The 19,962-nt window shown below is 37.1% G+C and overlaps 1 protein-coding gene and 1 long non-coding RNA gene across 2 annotated transcripts in view; one reads left to right on the plus strand and one right to left on the minus strand.

Annotated features, from left to right (window-relative positions):
* Positions 1-13,877, plus strand: part of LOC148114059 (uncharacterized) — a 30,923-nt gene extending 17,046 nt beyond the window's left edge. The window contains exon 2 of the long non-coding RNA XR_015734327.1: positions 12,586-13,877. This is a non-coding gene — a long non-coding RNA (uncharacterized LOC148114059). The remainder of the gene's footprint in view (positions 1-12,585) is intronic.
* Positions 1-19,962, minus strand: part of ASPDH (aspartate dehydrogenase domain containing) — a 227,887-nt gene that overhangs the window by 34,969 nt on the left and 172,956 nt on the right. The gene's annotated exons all lie outside the window — the stretch shown is intronic.

Genomic DNA, 19,962 nt, shown 5'->3' on the forward strand with positions numbered 1-19,962 from the left:
CTGACATTTCTACTATACAGAATTTCATCTTTGTTTGATCTTTGGCTTGTTTGACATCCATTTTGTTATCTTATGTTTCTTAGTTTTTGCCAGTCTCTTTTTACATTCCCCTTTAATAACTTTAATTTTATTCCATAATTTCTCCAGTTTTCTATAAATGAAATCCAAGACTTTAAAGCAATTCATGATGTTCTCCTTGAAAATATGGCCTTATCAACCTTTCAAGATAGGAAATCAGTCAGGAAATAGATTTTATCATTCTCCACAAGAATGCTGGAACAGGTAGTCTTACAACTTACAACCAAAATTGAGCCAAAATTTATGTTGCTAAGTGAGACAGTTATTAAATGAATTTTGTTCCATTTTGTGACCTTTCTTGCCACAGTTGTTAATCACTGCAGTTATTATGTTAGTAACATGGTTGTTAAGTGGATCTGGCTTCCCCATTGATTTTGCTTGTCAGGTCGCAAAAAGTGATCACAGAGCAAACATCACAAATATGAATCAATTGACAAACATCTGAATTTTAATCACATGACTATGAGGATGCTGCAATGGTCATAAGTGTGAAAAATAGTCATAAGTAACCTTTTCAGTGCCGTTTTAACTTTGGATGGTCATTAAACGAATGGTTATAAGTCAAGGACTGCTTATACTGATATAACCTATAACAGCAGAATCTTAAAACCCTGACTGTTTTTTTCCTTTCCTCCCTTTTATGCACCAGAGAGATAAGATGAAGTCAGTTTTTTTTTCTTAGTTTCCAAGGCTTTAAATATGTGTTTGCAACTGTTATCATGTAGTTTCTCCACAGTTACCTGTAGTTCTCAACATGGGTAGATACTCAAGATCAGATTGTAGAAATTTATTAATTTTGTTCTTTCACTTTATCTTGACTTTGAATTTGTTCACATATATTCCACAGCTAGTCCCTAGCCACTTGTTTGCTGCTATATCTGAGTTCTTCCATGGCTTTCAAGCAATAATATAATAAACTTGATTTCTGTATACTCCTATCTGGTGATGTCCATGTATGCCTGTGTCTTTTATTTGAAAACTGTGTTAGCAATGGGGAAACTAATTAGCTTTTTTCCTGTTTTTCTTCTGCTTTCTAGATCATATGATCCAACTATATTTTCCTTCTTACTATTTCCAACTTCGACATTCTAATCTACAAGCAGCACATCCTTCTGTCTGTTTCAGAGTAAAGTTGATCATAAAGTATGCCAACCTCTTCTATATCACTGGTGGAAGCATAACTTGGATAATTTTCATATTAAAATGTTATCTGCAAAATTTTATTCAGTCATCCATTGCTTTGTACCAAACTACTGTCTTTGCTTTTTCCTTCCCTTATATCATTCTTCTGTTCCTTCTTTATTTTCCATGTCCTGAGTAGTAAATAGTAACCTTCTGGCTAAAAGTGTCCAATTCCATGTCTAAGATGTCAATGTGTAGCCATTTGCTTCATCTTTCATTACATTGAGCAAGTTGTGCTTCCTACATTTCATGTTTCCACTTAGAATATTGCATCCAGTTTTGGTCACTATAAGATGTTGAGACTCTGGAAAGAATGCAGAAAAGAGCATCAAACATGATGAGGGGACTGGAGGCTAAAACATATGAAGAACAGTTGCAGCAATTGGGTATGTCTAGTTTAGTGAAAAGAAGGAAAGGGGTGCCATGATAACTGTGATTTAATATTTGAACGACTGCCAAAAAGAAGAGGGAGTCAACCTATTTTCCAAAGCACCAGAAGGCAAGAGAAGAAACAATGGATGAAAACTAATCAAGGAGAGAAGCAACCTAAAACTAAGAAGAGACTGAACAGTCATTTATCTGGAATAGTATAGGGTCTCTTGCTGGGGGTGGGGGGGTTGGACTAGAAGACCTCCAAGGTTCCTTCCAACTCTGTTATTCTGTTGTTAAATTCTATCTTTGCAGTGATGGATTTTATTTTCCTGCATGGTAGGATTTGCAACTAGACATTCAGAAGGTTTTAACCTAGCTGAATCATAAATACTGTTCATACTCACAAATTCTTCAGCTTTTCCTCAGTAGCAGGTTGAGGTATATCTCTCTGTGTATGTGCATATCATCTAGCACTGTATCATCAATCACTTTATATTGGCTGTCCAGGTGACTTTCTTGGTAAAATACTGTGCCTCCAGATCTTCCAATATTGCTGCTATCTGATAAGAGGTGCCTGCTTGCTTTAGCTGGGCAACTGAGATGTTCTTCATGCTTTCAGTGACCCTGTGGGGAATATTTATTCTGCACATACTCCTGGCATTCTTCACTTCCTCACAGGAACACCCTCCCCATTCCCCATTGTGAGGCAGCACAGCAGGATTTGAGTTGAATTCAGTAGTGTTACTAATGTATCATTATTCCTGTATTGAGTTGTATTTTATATTGTACACTAGTTTTCGTCTTTGGGATGAGGATGCCAGGGCATAAATCTTACAAATAAGCAAATAAACAAATCAATAAATAAGAATGCTCACAGTTCAAATATAATATTCTTTGCTAAAAATCAGGTTTTATTGCTGGGATTTTATTATTAAAGGGACATTAATAAAAATGTTTGAAATTACATTATATACATGCTTAAACCAATGTTTATTTACTTAGGGAATTGAAATAGCCCACAAAATTACCATTTCCATTAATTTAACCAACTTAAGCAACAAAATCACATGTTGTATATGGCACCTTTGCAATTTACACTATCAAGTGAATATTGGTAAAATTTAAAACGTAAGGTATAAAAGACATTTTCTACCAGATGTTTTGGGACTTTAATTCCCAGAATTCTTAACAAATACTATTCTAATTAGGCATTTTGTTCACATCTGGGTATGCACACATAAATTCTCCCCCCCCTCTCTGCTTGTATATTTGTACACTCTTTTACAACTTACAGGTGTGCATTTGTTTCAGAAGGAATGGAAAATTGAAACAAATGAACCAAATTTAATTTTACTTTAATTTGTTCTGAAAAAATATAATGCAGTGAATAGATAGAACTGAGGATTAGTGTTTTAGTTATTTGTCACTTTTTCAAGTTTGAGGTACACAAAAATTCTCTCAGAATTTACAGTAGTACAGCAACTCTAGGTTTAAAGAGTACAGCAGTACTCTTTAAACCTAGTTTCAATTATTTCTATGTATCTACATGTACACTAATAGTAGTTTTCATCTCAAATGATGTAGAATTATATGATATCTAAGAAAGCTTGAGAGATTCATAGAGTAACTATGGCAGTGGCTGCTCTGGAAAGCAAGTCTGCTACCATTTTAGTTAATCACAAATTTAATCTAAATTGAAGCAGATGATGATAAATCCAGTGAAAAATTTACAATATTTAAATGAATTAATTAAACTTTTTAAATTAAAAGAACCAGACAAGATATGTCATAACAAAACAATGCAAAAATTACTTAAAACAGGAAAAAAATATATGTAATCCCAAATAAAATTTTAATTCTCATTCCAGGATTGCTTTTTAAACTTCACATGGACATTATTATGTTCTTCAATACACTGATTGCTTTAAAGCTTATTTTGCAATAGCCCTTGATTCATATGCTTCAAATATGGTGGCAATAACAGGAAAATAATGGTCTTGTGGTGTATTTTTAACAGCGCAAAATATATATCAGAATCTGTAATGTTTGAAATATCAAGCACTTAAATTTATACCTTCACTTGGCAATTACTCAGTCAGAGATGAAGGCTACAATCCTTTACCTGAAAATAAGACAGAGATGGATGGATGGATGGATGGATGGATGGATGGATGGATGGATGGATACACACCCACACCCACAAACACACAAACACACACACACACACACACTGATACATGAGAGTAAGCCCTTTTATATAGTATTTGAATTGACACATTAATATAACTAATGGTTTGTGTATTATTGATTAGATTCCCTTATCAAAAAACAATACTACAATCTAATTAGAGGAGACCTGCAATATTGATGTAAAATACTTCTAGTGTCCGAAACTAGTTAAGACATAGGCTAGACAATGCTATGTAATAGTAATAGCACTTAGACTTATATACAGTTTCACAGTGCTTTACAGCCTTCTCTAAGCGGTTTACAGAGTCAGCATATTGCCCCTAACAATATGGCCCTCATTTTACCCGCCTCAGAAGGATGGAAGCAGGGGTGAAATGTAAAATCTGTTACTATTGGTTTTGTGGGCATGGCTTGGTGGTGGGAGGAATGTGACTAGGTGGGCGTGGCCAACTTTTTTAAAAAAAACTTTTCAAAGCATTTTTTTCTAAGGCTTTGAAAAGCCTCTCTGCCAATCAGGAACTCAGCTGGGATCGTCAGAGAGGCTCTTTAAAAAATCCCTCTCTGCCGATCAGGGAACTCATCTGGGATCGTCAGAGACTTTTCAAAGCATTTTTTTTACCACCTCTTCGGCCAAGTGGTTGCGGAAAAAAATGCTTTGAAAAGCCTCTGATGATCTCAGCTGAGCCGTGATCATCAGAGGCTTTTTATTTTTTACCTTTAAAAGCATTTTTCATTGGAAGAGGTTGTAGAAAAAATGCTTATAAAAGTAAAAAAAAAAGCCTCTGATGATCGTGTGGCTCAGCTGGACATGGGGGGGGGCAGGGATTTTTGCTACTGGTTCTCCGAACCACCCTCTGCCATCGCTATCGGATTGGCCGATCTGGCCCAAACCGGGAGCATTTCATCCCTGGATGGAAGTCTGAATCAACCTTGAGCCTGGTGAGATTCAAACTGCCAAATTGTAGTCAGCAGAAGAAGCCTGCAGTACTGCATTCTAACCACTGCGCCACCACGACTCTTGCTACCACGGCTCTATGTAAAGCTCATTGCTATAGTAGATGTGGGTGGTAACAAGAGCATCCATTACTGTCTCTATCTCCTGAAACAGGTAAGGACATAATTGGTACATCAACCATAGGGCCCCCTAGGGTCAAAGCAGTGCTGTCAAAACAATGACTGCAGAAAGATTTCTAAATTGTGGACCTGTTCCTGAATGGATAAGGACTGTCAATTCAGGAGATAACACTGCGTACTGGAGTTCTCTTTGGATGCCAAGCAGCACTGTTACGTTGCTTGACTTCAGTATGAACTTGTTCATCCAGACCTTCACAATCTCCAGTAACCAAAATAGAACACCAAATAGCATGTCCCTCCCAATCTGGAAGAGTCTATAATTGAGTAGCTGTACTCATGATACAATATCTTGCATACTTGGATGATCTTCCCTAGTGGCTTCAATTAGAGTTAAAAAGTGTGTGTGTGTGTGTGTGTGTGTGTGTGTGTGTGTGTGTTGTGAAGTCTCTCAGAAATGAGGGGCTACTGGTCAACCTCTCCTCTCCCATCACAAGAGATTGAAACCATTGAGAATGAGCAGAAGATTTTCCCAGTTTTCAATTTTTGCAGGTGGTCTAGTACGATATCATGGTTGACAGTACCAAAAACTGCTGAGAGGTGTAAAGAGACAAGGTGAGGTGTCTCCATCCAGACCCTGACACACACTATCCAGGAAAGTGATCAGTGCTGTCTCAGTTCCATGCCCGTTTCTTCTTTTAAGTACCTCCAAGAGGAAAGTTATCTAGATTTGAGTGTCAGATTTTTAGACTTCTGGATAGGTTAAAGCACCCACTTCCTTTTAAACCACCAAACTAACTTCGCAAAAAGGCAGGGAAATGCCAGAATTCTTTCTTATCTCTTTTTCAGCAATGAACACAGGAGAAACTTATATTTTCCTGCATCCTGCAAAATAATGTACATTTCTGAGTACATATATGTTCATTCAACTAAGCAGGCTACATAGCGGCCACTGTTGGTCACATGACTTGGAGGGAGGAATCGTAGAATGAAGGAAGGGTGAATGATTTGTTGTCTTGTCAGGGCACAGTAATTTTTTCTCTGCTGCTCCTCCCAACTCTAATATTTATCTCAATCTTCTTTCTGCCAGCTTCTCCCCTTCTCAGAAAAAGTTAGACTCAATCTGTTAACTTTTCAGAGATTTATTGTGCTGATGGACAGAATGGCAGACTCCTAAGCTTATTCGCATTTTTTCTCAGTATTTTGTTCAGTTGAAAAATTAAGTCAGTTCTTAATATTTTCACCTTGCCCACTGGCCTTGGGTGCTACCATTAGAGGGCACATGTCTTTTTTATAGGCTGTGCATTCCTGTTATATGCCCCCTGAATTTCTTGGAAAAGGAAACAAATGAAAAATACAGTACTATTTTTTTCAATTCATATACATACAACTTTGGAATATGGGCAGCAAAAAGTTTTTGTCTCTTTGGTACCCCCTAGTGGCAATCTGGATATTTTTGATATAGATATGACAATCCTAGTATGCAATACTAAATCATAATTTGCTTAATCAAGTGTTGTGTTGAATAAATTGAAATTGGTTAGTCTCATCCAATACAGTCACCCCAACTTTTTATTGCAATATTTGAACTCTGTCACACAAATTTACATAAGTAAATGTCCATTGGTAACTTCCTTGGGAAGAAAATTAAATACTGAAATAATGGTATCGATAAAATATAATATTTTAAAAGAGTTTGGGAGGAAAGGAGAGAAGAGTCAGTGCTGGAATTCAGCCAGTTTGCACCACTTCTGGAGAACCGGTTGTTAACTTTCTGAGCAGTTTAGTGAATTGGTTGTTGGAAGAAATCATTAGGGCAGAGAACCGATTGTTAAATTATTTGAATCCCACCACTGGGAAGAGTATGTGATTACCAGAACACTGAGGCAATTGGGAACACAATTGCTAAACTTATTCAGATGTACAACAAGCTTTGTGAACACAATTTTTTTTTTTTGTGAAGCTAGGTCTAGCCTTTACTGTACTTGTGCATTCAACCATATGTACAATTAGTTCGCAGCTACTTTCCTCCCTCTCTTTCCTTACCTCTTTTGCTGATATTTTATTTAAAAACATTTCATTCCATGCTATCATAATGAAATACTTTTCTTCTGGTATAGCCATATATTCTGAGCATAGTTTTGTCTAAGGCCTCTCCCCATTTTCGTGTGTATATAGTCTTTTCCTTCCCTCCTTCCCTTTTACCAGGAATTTGGGGTCTTTAGTCCTCTGTTAGCCCTCATTCCTGCTTGATATGCCCAGCCTCTTCCAAACGGATTCCCATTCTCGTGAAAGGGCAGAATTTTTTTCATTTACCACCCAGAGTGTCAAAGCCAAATTACTAGCTGCTACTCTTTAATTATGGAGAAAGGAAGAAAAAACAAAACAAAACAAAACAAAAAAGAAGGAGGTCTGGTAGAACAAAAACAAACTTGATGCCTAAAGTACCTACAAGTTTTCTAAGTGCCATCCTCATGTCCCCCTAACTGTAGCACAAACAATTCCTAGATTTTTTTTTTAAATGCCATATTCTCATCACTTTTTTTTTGTCTCACACCAGCCCACAGAAAGACAGCCTAAAGTCATCTCTAGACGTCTCAATATTAAAAGCAGTGCTTTTCCTCTTCTCTTGCCATGGACATGATGTTACACAACATTGTTCAACCTTGGCAATTTAACATGTATGGACTTCAGCACCCCAGTTAGATGGAGGCTCATGCTGGTTGGGGAATTCTGGGAGTTGAAGCCCACATATCTTAAAGTTGCTAAGGTTGAAATATGATGAGCTAGCATATTTCACAGTGATGTGATGAGGAGCTATATCTGATCTGCTCCTGTCAGCCACTTTAGGCTTCCATCAGCTTGCTCCTGTTCCTTCAAATCACTGAGACAATCAGACTTAAGGAAGGAGGAAAAACCAGACACTACAGTAATTCCCCCAAAGCTTCTGCCCACTTAATGCCTGCTGGTGCTTTCCAATGCACTTGTCAGAATTTACGTGGGCAACTTATAATCACAGTGTTCAATGCTTTTTAGAAATAGTACCAGGGCTCTGTTTAAAAAAAGGCCAGCACTTCCTGACAAAGCATTAATATTATGCTGCAAAGAAGATTGTCTTAAAACATGAAAAGAGAGCCAGGGTCTGCCAGCTGAAGGATGCTGGTTCTGTCACCATTTAATGCACTGCAGTTTTCCAGTGATTCTGTCAAAAGGGGTTTTGACTGGCAGTCCCTAATTACTGCTTTTATTATTCTGAGCAGCATTTCTCAATCTCAGCAACTTTCAGATGTATGGACTTCAATTCTCAGATTTCCCCAGCCAATATGGAGAACTCACACCACATTTATTATATTGTGCAAAGGTAATGACCAAATCTTCATTCAAGATGCATTTTGTGGCAGGGGAATTCTGGTAGATGTCAAGTCTACAAATCCGAACGTTGCTGAAATTGAGAAACACCATTTTGTATGTGGAACCATTTTACTACTTCATTCTGGCTCCATGGCCATCTGTGAGCTTCCCTTGGGTGCTGCCAGTCATAAAGACAACATTGTACCTACTACCAGCACTGCCATTTCCTTGCATTACTAGTCATACTGGAGCTCATTTGTTATTGAGTTTTCCCTTACCTAGGACCTTCTTTTGCATCTACATCCTGTCAGCTAGCCTATTTCTGAGCATGCATTTAGCACCCAAAGATTCTTATTCATAAATCACTCAAATGACAGGTCACAGGTATTCATGTGCCTTTGATCTATTGGCTGGCAAACTTGATAGGCCACTAAATGTGCCATTGAAGTACTGCCTGCATTTGTCCAACATTGTTTCACTCCACATATTAGAAAGAATGATTGATGGTTATTTACCCACTGTCCAATGATGCTTGGCAAGAGGGGAAATGAACCTGCTAAAATCCACTGATTGTTTTCCTTAACTTGTCCCTCATTAAAATAGTAAGGATAGCACCACTCATGGCTCTCATTACTGCATTAGAATGCAGCTCTGCAAAAAGGGCAGGAAACCTTCTGCTTATTTACTTTTTTGCTTGCTCAAGAGCTGTTGGTTACCATTAGAATGCATGGAAGTTACTCAGGAAAAAAAAAGAGGAAAGGAATGCATTAATAAAATTGAGAGAGGATCAGATTTGCATGCATCTTGAATACTCTAGTTTATGTAGAGAATGCAAGTCTAGAAATAATTATATTATTCCATGATTAGCAACATTTTCAACCATCTGATGCTGTTGCGCAATTGCCTGATCTCATGCAGTGACATAGGCAACTATGGTTGTTTGTAAAACTTGTGATAACTCCTATATGGATGACAGTGGTTTGACCTATACAGTTTATGAGACCTCAAGGAAAATGCTAAAATTTCATGCCGAAATTATGAAATTTTATTACCTTTATATGCAAATATTAAATTTAATCAGCTTGTATCTATCAACTGCAGCGATTTCATCATTCTGCTACCTATGGCCACATTTAATCAATCTTTGATGAACATAAATAAAAACATAATATTCTCATCAAATGCTAACCATGTACCAAATGCTATTACATGATCTTGAAGTCTCTGTTCTCCAACATTATAATTCTTTATCTTTAAACTAGAATTAAACTTGACAGCTCATCATAGAGAATATAACTTCAGAAACAGCTCTATAACAACTCTTCAAATATAGGACTTAAGAACATCATCCTAGATAGGTCTCAACCAGGAATGGCAGTCCTTCTTATGCCATCAACCACATCCACTACTCAGCTACTTCCACTTTCTAGAGCACTGATACATCCCAAGGATATCTTTCTTTTTAAGAAAAATAATTATTTAGAAGAGCTTTGCTAAATCACTCATATGTTTGACAAAACTCCAGCTATGTGGTATAATGCAATTAAGAATGAGAGCAATTAAAATTTCTGCCAGTATAAGGTTATTTGTGTATTGTCACACATACTCAAATGCAGCCCTGGGATATGATAGGTTGGCTCTTCTGGCTCCTTTAATTGAGGATCACTTTCCATCACAATCCCAATTGCTTGTCTCATTCCCATATGCATGGGGAAAGTTGATATGCTGCTACCATCTTTTGACTTCAAAGAAGAAATCTGTGCCAGTTTACTTGGGAGAAGAAAAGTGGTAAATCTGAATTTTTGTTAACAATTTAGGTAGTTGGTTGGCTTGTACTAGAGGCTACATTTCCTGTCAAAATGAGAGTACTGATTCAATAAAAAGTCTTTTTTATGTATATCAAGGTTAAAGGACTAAACAGGAACTGAAAGCCAGCAGGAATAAAAGGAATAAAAGAAATTAAAAAAACCCGACATCTGAAGTGTTTCTACTAACTTGGTATATATATATATATATATATATATATATATATATATATATATATATATATATATATATTCTACTTCTATCTTCATCTCAAGTTCAAAATGTGGGACTTTGAACTGTATGAATTTCCCAAAGTATTTGTTGCAAATGCATATCCCTCACAAAATTATTATCCCCTTGCAATATTTACAATTATACCGTGTTTCCCCGAAAATAAGACCCTGTTTTATATTTTTTTGAACCCTGAAATAAGCGCTTGGCCTTATTGCCATACACTCAAAAGCCTGATTGGGCTTATTATCAGGGGATGTCTTATTTTGGGGGAAACAGGGTATTTAATTTTGATACAGTTACCATATTTTTCGGAGTATAAGACATATCTTTCCCCCCCCTAAAAGGGGGTGAAAATTTAGGTGTGTCTTATACATCGAATGTAGCCCTGCCCACCCACTGGCCCCCACCCTTTGGCTTGTGCCTCGCAGCAGTTACCTCCTTGCAAGCAAACAGCAAGAAAAAACAGCTCCTTTCAGCTTCAGCACAGACTAATTAGCACAAGTTGATTAGATCGGCCTCCCGACCCTCAGCTGAATTCTCTCAACTGCTTTATGCAGGGCTCTGTTGCTTGCTGCAAAGAGGTAAATTGGTGCACCAGATTTTTTTCCCTTTGTGCTAATCAAGCTATGCTGAAAACGAAACTGAAAGTAAAGCAGGCTGTTTGCTGTTTGCTGCAAAGAGGCAAAATTAGGCAGAGGGAGAGGGAAATTTCTTTTTCTTCTTTTTCCTCACCAAAAAAGTTAGGTGCAAACAATGGGAAATTTAGGGCAAAAGAGGAGAGTTCAAGATTTTGAACACAAAAGAAAAAAAGGAGAAATAAAAATGGGAAGGGAGAAAAAGAAAAAGAAATGAAAGAGAAAAATGTTATACATATTTAGAATTGAAATATGAATAGTAGTAAGAAATAAATGGGAAATGATTGTAAAAATGAAATGAATAATAATTGGAATATTTATCTTTGTATTTTTGAAATCTAGACAATGATAAGTTTTTCTTTTTTTTAGAAATATGAATAAGTATAAACTGTAACAATTGAAATACCTTTAATGGTATATGGTGGTGAAAGTAAAAAGGATTAAATTGTAGCTTGAATAACAGCTAGAACATTTTTAAATTTAATTAGGGAAATTGTAATGGCTGAAATATTTTTAATTATATATTGTGATGAAAGTAGAAATGATTAAGTTGTGATTTGGAAGATTATATGGGCAAAACTATGTGGGTTATTGGGAGAGTTTAAGATGTGAAAATGAGTAACATAAGAGGGAAATTATTTGGTTTATTATTATTGGTAAATATAATTAATTGATTTGTAAGAAATTGGATTGCATGGAAATAATTGGAATATTCATGTTCATATTGATTAATATACAAAAAGAGATAGTTATATAACTAATTGATTTATATTAAAATGTTGAATTTGTATTAAACAATTGTAATATTACATAATTAACCAGTGTGAGGATGGATATAAAAATAGATGACAATGGGAAGGGGTATAATATAGAATAAAAGGGAAAAATTGAATTTGATTAAGATTAGAGATGAGGATAAAGGGTAATATTGTTTTTTTTTAAAAAATAGATGAATAATAAATATGGCAAAAAGGAAATATAGAAATTGTAAATTTAACTGAAATGACTAAACACTGTTTAAATTTGTGAACCAGCCAAATACTCTGTTCAAAGAAAATACATTGTATGTTTGTATGTGTGTTTGTCTAAAAAATAATAATAAAAAAAAACTTTAAAGAAAAACCCCCCAAAAGGTAGGTCCGTCTTATACTCTGGTATGTTTTATACTCCGAAAAGTACGGTATATCTAAGTTTATTTAAGTGTAAATGAAATAATGCTGGATTTCATTTTCATATGCCCTATGCAATATTTTTGGAAATGTTTTGCCAATCTAAAACCTGATCTATGTAATAAAGACCATGTGGGTGATTGGATCATAAGTCTACAGCCCCATATAAGAGACAGAATGGAAGAGATGCCAAAAACATCTGCAGTGGCTTATCGCATTTTGAAGTGTGGCTCCCACAGTGGTGTTGAAAAGGGGAAGGAGAGCTTGGAAAACAGAGAAAATAAGAAAGGGGGCGTTTCTAGAGAAGAAGAAAGACTAATAGAGACCAATATGAAGAGGAGAAACCAAAATAGAAGAAGATGAACCAGAAGTTATAAGAGTGTCTACAGAATATGATCAAAACAGTCAGGATGGTGATGGTGCAATTGAAGCTCTACCTGTTTTTTTTTTTTTTAATATCTCCAATACCATTATAATTGCCATCTTTTTTTTTCCAGGCCCCACATAACCTTTGAGAAAAGTCAAGAAAAAGTAAGAGACGCTGGGAAGAAAAACAAGAAGGATGAAATCACTGAGATGAAAGGCAAATTACAGCAAGTAGGTAGCTATAAGAGAAGCAACAAGGAATAGTGAGCTAAGAGATAGGCAAGAAAAGCGGATGAAATGAAAAGAAAAAAAAATGCAATAGAGAAGTGTGCAAGAGAGGGCAGATAATAGTATCTGTGAGATCTAGAGGAAAAGGAGACCATGGTTGTGAGAGGAGAGATAAATAAACATGCAAGAGACAGCAAGGAGGGGCAAAAAACTAACAACAACAAGACAGATAAACGAGAAGCAGCAGTAAGAGAACCAATGAGAAAATCAAACAAAGTGTGGGAGGAAATGGAAAGAGATGACCAAGGTGACATGAGGTGGAGAAGATTGGGAAGGAGAAGGGGGCAATAGATAGCTGTGTTCTCTAAGCATTCTCTGAGCAGATATGGAGTCCTAGGTGAAGATTTGAACAGAAAAATTGAGGTAGGGGGGTAAGGAATTGCTTAAGGATTGCACTCTAAGCAACCTACCAGCTAAAAATGGCCAACTTAATCTTAAATAGACCTTCTACTTACATAGAAATATAAGCAAACATAGGTAGTTCTTTTAACTGTCTTAAGTGTTTTTGGTTTCAGACAGTAGATGACAGTCCATTCACAAATGAACTGATAAATAAATTCCTCCATTAGGAAGGAAATGGTCCTCTAATTGTTGAACTAATTGGTGGGGTTGGAAGAACTTAACAGGATTGTTCAGGATTGCTTTTGTTCTAGTACCTAAAAGAACGTGGTAGGTACTGAAGTACAGATTCACAATTTCAACGCATTCTCTCTATAAAATGGAGTAACTTAACAACAAAGCAGCTCTGTTCACAACCAGGAGAGGGCTCTTTCTCAAGGAGGGGTTAGGAAGATTTCACCTCTGTTTTTAGCAAAACCCTTTCTCTGAATGGAGGTGTTCATTTTGTTTAAAAGAGGTACATAGACCCAGTGGGATTTTCGTAATAGATCTGAATTTAGGATGTAGAACACCAACATAAGCAAACTTTGGCCACTTGAAGATGCGTGGATTTCAACTCTCAGAATTCCTCAGCCATTATTGAGAAATATTGTTCTAGAAGAGGGAAAAAGCACCTAGTTCAGAATGCAGAATTATTATTATTATAGTGTGCTGAAATGAGTAAATTGACATTTGAAATTAGGGAACAAGAAGATAAACAATATTATTTGATATGGGATTTATTTTATCAATGGTTAGATTAGAAAGAATGGAAATGAAATATGAAATGGATAAGATAATAAAACATATAAAGGGTTTTTTTCTCCCCCTTATAGAGGACAATTTACTGTTAAATAATTGGTAAATGAGAATAATAATGTAATAAACTGTTAAATAAGAAAATGTGGGATAGAGGATTAAGCACAAAAGATTCGTAACTGATCAATACACTTTCTGTAATTGTAATGGATGACAATTGTTTTATGTTTTAAGTTTTGTTTAAAAATAAAATAATAATAATAAAAAAAAGAATACAGAATTACTGAAGTGAATATGATTGAACATAGATCAAAGTGTATATTACAATATCTGAGTGAGATGCTTGAACTAGCCACTTGAGTTCTCTAAAAAATGGAAGCCATGATACAATCTGCTTCCTAAACAAGCTACTTATAGCAAAATCTTGTTTTGGCTTGATATTTTTCCCTACTTTAAAGTCATTGCTAGCCTCTACAAATGTAATAGAGTATTGCTTGTTACAGCTAACTGCCCACATATCATTTTCAATTATCAGTGAACAGTTCCATCAGGCACCAGAGAGAAGGAAATAATCTGTCTCAACTACTGTTGACAGAAAATCCCTGCTTGGCACAGAAGATCCACTACAGGTCTACAGATAAAGGTAGAAAATGGTCCTATCATGAGGCAGAAAAGGTGCTAGGAAACAGAAGTCATTATACCATAAATGTTCTTTCTCAGCTCTACTCCTCTTCTACTGTATGGGAAACAGAACTGTCTGTACTGTGGTCTGTAACTTACCATTTTCTCTAATGATAAGAAGACATCGTACTGGTATGAAAATGAATATTCAGGATGGCATATTCTGTGCAAGGAAGTACTCTTCTTATCAATCAGGAAATGATGGAGGCAACTATATGTAGCACGGATGAAGTAATTTGATGTAGGCAGAGGCGTAATAATAAGACCAAAAAGTCTGAAGAGTGGACATTGTGATACCTGGAGGCAGCAAAAGGGAAGAGAAAGAACTGGAGAAAATCACAAATTACAAAGACCTGCAAATAGTAGAAGTAGAATGAATGTGCCAAAATCAAACAAAGATAGTTCCAATAATAAATAGGGACTTTGGGTGCAACTGCAATCCCAAAATATTTGGATCACCACTGGTTGGCATTGACAGAATCCCCATCAGTCAATTGCAAAAGGCAGCTTTACTTGGAACAGTTTACTTCCTGTGACAATACTTTTGCCACCATCAAACAACAACATCTACCTATCCAAAGTTCTTGAGAAGTACTTGCTAAATTAATAAAAACTCCATATCCAGTCTAAGCATTTGGCCAACTGTGCAACTAATAGCAATAACTAACCAGGGTAAAATATTGTGGGATTTCTGAATACAAACTTGGCACATAACACATGAGATTTAACTATGGATGAAAAGGAGATAGTATGGATAATTAATGTGGCACTACCAAGGGCTAGTAAAATAGAAGACAAAGAATTAGAGAAGATCACAAAGTATCAAGATCTGAAAATTGAGATTGAAAGATTATGGAATTGGCCATAGTTGTTCCAGTGATTATTGGCATATTAGGCATAATTGGCATAACAAAAAATCTTGGATAGCACTTAAATTATGTGCATTGACAATATTTGCATCTGTCAATTACCAAAGGCCATAGTGATTTAATCCATAACTATGTTCTGCCTATACTGTGTGGCTTCATCAGTATTCACTCTTTGCTAACACTTTTATCATCTGCACAGGAAACAGTCACTGCTGCAGGCTACATCCACTGTCTTCAGGTAGCCGGGTCACTTAATGATTACAGGCTTATAACACACCATTGTAACAGAGAAGAAAGCTTAGCAGGTCACCAAAAGGATGTCATGTCTGCATTGCCCAGAAGGAATGCAAATTGAACAGGTTATGTAATGCATCAGTGGAAATTATTTTTCTCTTTCTCACATGCAATCAGATGCTTGGAGACTCCATGGTAATCTATGGGAACCAAAGGGAAAACAATTTAAGAAAAATTGTTAAACTATTTAAGAAAAACAAATAAATCATGTTGATGCAAATCTATAATAAGCACCTCTGCCTGTGAAAATTTATTCCAGAAATAGTTAGATCTGGCAGAGGCTGGACCCTTTTGTATGTCAATTATATCCATTGCTGCCAAAGGATAAACTAACCTATGGCAGTGGTTCAAACTCGCATTGTCATGGTGTCATCACGTGATATATCATGATTTCCCCCCCCCTTTGTTAAACCAAGCGTGGCCGGCGCATGGCGCATCTGGCCCATGGGCCGTGAGTTTGATACCTCTGCCCTATGGCATACATGTAACCTCACATATTTACTGTATCTCTTTACTACTTTTGCATCTTTTTTTTTTTCTGGAAGATCGAGATGTGTACAGAGGTATTCTCCATTATCCCCTGCTATTAATCTGAATCTCTTCTAGTCATGAAAGGTTGAATTCCAGAGTGCAGTCTCTTGTTTCCAAAAGATTGCTAACCCATGGGTTAAAATCAGGTGCAACAAAGTCCATACCTAGAAATATAATGAAGAGGTCTCAAGGTTCATAGGTTAGTGCAGAGGCTGGAATTTAATTTTAGAGGGGTCCAATAGACAAGTTTCAATAGGTGGGTCTAGTCCATCCTGTTAATTCAGGCTGAACTTGTAGAGATCATGGTCTGTAATGTCTCTTACTTTCCAGTTCAAAGCTGCTGCTCCTCGCTGCCCCCTCCTGGAATGGAAGATGAGTGGCTTGCTTTATTAGCCTCTGGAGACTTCTTCAACTACTCCCTGCTCAGCATTTATGAGCTGAAGGCTTTTACCACCACTTTAACTTCCTTCACAGAAGCTTCTTTACAGTCAATTAAACCATCTCTAAACAAACACTCCAGCCCACTACAAGGTCCCAGAGGAGGAAAGAAGTCCTTTGAGCTCTGAGCTAGTATCGTTTGGAATCAGATGGTACAAAACCTTCTTATGTTAAAGGCTGCTGAGCCAAAGAGTCTTCAGGGCAATACAAACCAAGAATTAGAGAGGCAAGTTAGACTTTTATTGGAAACGAGAGCAGGAGTCTTGGTATCCCTGTAGCAGCCTTTCCTATGCTTGTTAACTGTTTTACTGAGGATAGGAGAATCTGTCATAGTTTCCCTTCTCAAAAAAAGGTGCGTTATAGTTGGGGGGGGATGGTATTTTGGTCGTAACTGCCTGGGAATGGGATCACAACATTGCCACTTTCCCTAGGCAAACTGGTGCAATGACCCTCTGCACCTCCCACCATTCCCATTCCCTGATTGCAAGCAGTCCAGTGTCAGAGCAATTTTGGAAGAATGGGAGAGAAAGTGAATTGTGAATATGTCCATTAGGATGCATTCTTACAGAACTGCTGGTCATGAGTTGCCAGAGATTGAGTATGCCATGAGTACACCAAAGATTGGATGGGTGGTTTGTACTGAAGTGAAATTAAGGAGCTGGAAACAGTATTTTGTTTCCCAAAGCTACTTATTGCTCCACACCAAGACTTTTCTGATACAGATTAGAATTTTTATTTTCAAAACTTCCTTATACTGTATGTATAAGCATTCAGTGTATAAGAAGAACCATACAGTAACTGATAAGAAGCAGGCCTGTCTAGGCCATAGATAATGAACCATTTGTGATTAAGAGTGTTTTTTTACATTTGGGACAGAAAGCTAGAAGGTAGGATGGGGATTTGTGTGATTTATTTGCTTTTTAAAAGTGTGGCCGGACTGTTTTATAGCCATTCCCCCCCGCCCCTTCCATTTTCTAACTCAGAAAGGTGGAAAACTCTGTCATCGGTTTTCTTGGTCATGCCAGAGGCAGTTCTCTGGGCAACAAAAAGGAGATTCTGGCATTGCAATTTGGCTCTCCAAGTCCCTCGTCCCAAATCCTGTTTTCTTCTCTAGGTCAGGGATGTCAAACTCGAGGTCCGCGGGCCGGATTCAGCCTGCGGGGTGCTTAGATCTGGCCCACAGGGCCACCCTGGAAACAGTGAAGGAGCTCCGTTTTTGTGGCAGAGCGCTCGGGCTGCCACAGGTGCCCTTGATGCGAGTGACATCAAGCTGGCCATGCCCACCCTGGCCACACCCACATGGTCTCCTGAGGTCAAGCACAACCCTGACCCGGCCCTCAATGAAATCAAGTTTGACACCCTGCTCTAGGCAATCCATCAAGTACATTTGGAGATATCAGTTCTTCTGAGTTCGGCCTGATTTGTTTGTTTGTTTGTTTGTTTGTTTGTCTAACTTTGTTTGTTTGTTTGTTACCATCCATTTCCCTCACAGAGAGACTTTTCAATGGCACATGGCCTTGGAACAAAGAGGGTCTATTTAAAGCAGAATATTTAAAGCAAACTTTTTTTTCCTCACACATTTGTATTCTAAAACCAACATCAAACTGGATCTGCTTCAGAATCCCATATGCAGATTATTAAATATCATTTGACACCTTTCTGATAACAACTAAAATTGTGGTATCTGGTCAGGTTCATAAGACAGATTTATAGAAGGTTAAGTAGAAAATAAATCTTCACACTTTATTGAATCATGGACCAATCTCCTCAAATTGGATTCATGTAACATGATAGACTAGAATGGGATTGGCCAATTCTGTAAATCATAAGGTTCAGTAGGTAACAGCACTTAACTGATTTTGCCTGTGTTCACTAGGATGGCTCTGTCAGTACTTGGATAAAAGGCTACACAGAAGTCTAATAATTTAGAGCAGTGCTTCTCAACCCTGGCAACACTAAAATAGGTGGACTTCAACTTCCAGAATTCCCCAGATGCATGCTGGCTGGAGAATTGTGCGAGTTTAAGTGACCCATCTTAGCACTGGCAAAGTTGGGAAATATTGATTTATGCTATTGTTTCATGAATGTGTCCTCAGTCACCAAGAGACATGCAGTCATTGAAAGAGACATATCTGTGTCATGTAAATCCAGTTTAGTGAAAAAATGATGGTCAGGATAGGATGCAAACAAGGGCAAGTATCTATAATATATCTTGCGTTTATAATAGTTGTGCAAAAGAGAATATTTCAACCATTATAAATTACACAAATAGCTATGTCTGCTAAAAACGTAAAGGTTTGTACATCTATTAAAGTTACAAATGCCCTGTTTTCTTTTGCATCTGCTTATTGTATTTAAATAGACTCTCTGATTGTATTAAATTCCTAAAGGTAAAGACTTCCTCAAGTCAAGTGTGACCCCTGGTGATAGTGCCTAGACCTGTCCATATAGCTTTCGTAGCATTAGTACAGAAGATGGTTTCAGGTTGTTTTTACTTCTCAATCTAACCTACAGTTCTGGTGTCTCCCAGCCAAGCATTGATCAGCTCTGATCCTACCTGTCATTTAGAGATCAGGCCCTGACAGGGTGCTGCCATTTGGTAAATCATCAAGCATTAGAATTTCTCTTTATAGTACTCAGTTCTTTAGTTTCTGCCTGCTTGTTGTTTTATCATATTTTATTTATCATGGTTGTTTCATTTTGTTCTATTGTGCTTGATAGCATTTTAAATTTTGATTATGAACTGCCTTGAGAGTTGGTGTAAAAAATGAAGAAAACAGCAGGAAGGATGAAAGGAAAAAGATAGTTCAGTAACTATGAAAAGAGGGAAAATAAACTTGATTATGTCTTTCTACACACAAGTCCTTCTGGATAGAAACAGAGAATTCCGATGTGTAAAATGTTGTATCCTGCCTTAATATTACATTAATTAACATACTTCTACACTATATATAAGGGACTTGGTGGCTCAGTGGCTAAGACGTTGAACTTGTCGATCAAAAGGTTGGCAGTTCAGCGGTTCGAATCCCTAGTATGGTGTAACGGGGTGAGGTCCTGTTACTTTTCCCAGCTTCTGCCAACCTAGCAGTTTGAAAGCATGTAAAAAATGCAAGTAGAAAAATAGGGACCACCTTTGGTGGGAAGGGTACAGTGTTCTGTGCGTCTTTGGCGCTTAGTCATGCCGGCCACATGACCATGGAGACGTCTTCGGACAGCGCTGCCTCTTCGGCTTTGAAACGGAGATGAGCACCGCCGCCTAGAGTTGGGAAC

This window comes from Pantherophis guttatus, chromosome 4, assembly GCF_059756535.1.
Source record: "Pantherophis guttatus breed Tessera chromosome 4, ASM5975653v1, whole genome shotgun sequence".
Taxonomy (NCBI): Eukaryota; Metazoa; Chordata; class Lepidosauria; order Squamata; family Colubridae; genus Pantherophis; species Pantherophis guttatus.